This window comes from Bos taurus, chromosome 17 (genome assembly GCF_002263795.3).
Source record: "Bos taurus isolate L1 Dominette 01449 registration number 42190680 breed Hereford chromosome 17, ARS-UCD2.0, whole genome shotgun sequence".
NCBI lineage: Eukaryota > Metazoa > Chordata > Mammalia > Artiodactyla > Bovidae > Bos > Bos taurus.
This window is the reverse complement of record NC_037344.1, coordinates 43,850,366-43,852,507: the sequence shown is the minus strand read 5'-3', so window position 1 is coordinate 43,852,507 and position 2,142 is coordinate 43,850,366.

Below are 2,142 nucleotides of genomic sequence, written 5' to 3'. Positions count from 1 at the left end.
CCAAAATTTCAAGCCATGGTTGGAAGAATTCATGGGTGAGAAATCTACAGATATGGAAGGCTGTCCCATTTTATATAAGAGACTTGAGCACTCATGGATTTTGGTACACACAGTGACTCCTGGAACCAATTCCAATGGGAATATCAAGAGACTACTGTAACCTTTTAGACAAAGTAGAAATTAAATTTCGAAGAACTGACAAGACGAAGAAATTCAGGCCTGAGTACTAGTTAGTAAAAAAGCTGAGCAGAGTTTGTTCATGTAGTCTTCTTGGCCCTGAACTTCTGATCTCTGGCAGTAACGATGTCTATTTCTGGTGTGAGGAGAGTACCTTTCACATGAGAGAATTTTCCTTCTCTCAGGAGGATGGAGGCGGGTCAGAGCATCCTCCTGTCACTAGCTGTTTTTTAAGTAACTTCAATTCAAAATGATCAATATGCCAAAGTGGCATATTTGGGGTGGCCTGCTCTGACCCCCATAAAATGTCTCTCATTTTCTAGAGATGAATGGATCTAACTCTCTCTCTCTCTCTTTTTTTTACATAGAATGCCTAAAGAGAAACCAACGAAATTGCCCTTGATTGCCCTTGAGGGAAATGGTGATAAAGGAAGTACAGGAAGGGAGCAAAAGAGAGGCAAAAAAGTGAGGAAGGAAGGAAAAGATTTATAACTATTTATAAATATATGGTAAAGGTGATGTAAGGAAGACCTAACCCTGGGGAAATAACTGAAGTTTGGAAGTCTCAATAATGAGTAGTTACATTCTTCAATCCTAGGGAAATGATAATTGCCAAAAACGACTACTTTCTAAAAATCTCTTACATTCTTATGTATAAATGTAGCATTCGTATATATGTTTTTTAACTGATGATGTTTATAATCATGCTTTTCATTAATACACTTCCAACTCCAATTCTGACACTGCTCAAAATAAAAATTTGTTATTATTTTAAGCTCACAAAGTGGATATCCACAGTAAGCTTTTAGGTAATATAGAGTTCCATGATTTAATTTAGAAGTACATTTAACTCTCCTCCTCCCCCCAGAGGCCATTTTGATGGCATCACATTGATGCCATTTAGCCTTTTGGAGGTGAGAAAAAGACATCCTTAATCTCTAACCCTAGAAAGTCAGCTCAGTGACCTAGGCTGATGGAGGTTTGGGAAGGGTGGCTTGTAGATAACATACAATTTTTTAAATCAGATATAAAAATCCTGAGTGATTTGGGATTGTTCAGTTATAAAGTGTTTGGTGTCTTTTTGTGGGTTGAAAGAGAAATCATGGTTGTTCAATGAACCCTAACCTCAAAATGAAGACACTTAACAAGCAAAAAAATGAATGAACAGAAGCTTCGCTTTGTTGTTTCAGAACTTTTATATTCAAGAAATACATTAAAAATATAAAGGAACAAATATGGAACCAAAGAGAATTTTCAATATACCTTGAAGATTTGTGTCATATTTGCATTATGGTTAAGAACTCTTCCTAGATTCTTTTTTTTAAGTTTCATTTGTAAATTAGTATCATCTTCTCCCTTTAGTTTATGCCTCTAAGATACCTGGCTCAGCCCTTCCATAGTCTAGAACACAGAGGCCATGTAGAAGTACATCCCTTTTCAGATATACGTATCTTTTCTTACCATATCTCCTCCTTCAGCACCAGAAATCTAAGATAATACTCTAGGGGAAATCTGGCAAATTTGTCTCTTTGTATGCCGTGGCTGCGTGGGCACAGGAGGGCCTAGAGGAGCTATCCCACGTTGAAGGTCAGGAAGGGTGGCGGTGAGGAGATACCCCTCGTCCAACGTAAGGAGCAATGACTGCGTTTTGCTGGAGCAGCCGTGAAGAGATACCCCACGCCCAAGGTAAGAGAAACCCAAGTAAGACGGTAGCTGTTGCAAGAGGGCATCAGAGGGCAGACACACTGAAACCATACTCACAGAAAACCAGTCAATCTAATCACACTAGGACCACAGCCTTGTCTAACTCAATGAAACTAAGCCATGTCTGTGGGACAACCCAAGATGGGCAGGTCATGGTGGAGAGATCTGACAGAATGTGGTCCACTGGAGAAGGGAATGGCAAACCACTTCAGTATTCTTGCCTTGAGAACCCCATGAACCGTACGAAAAGGCAAAATGATA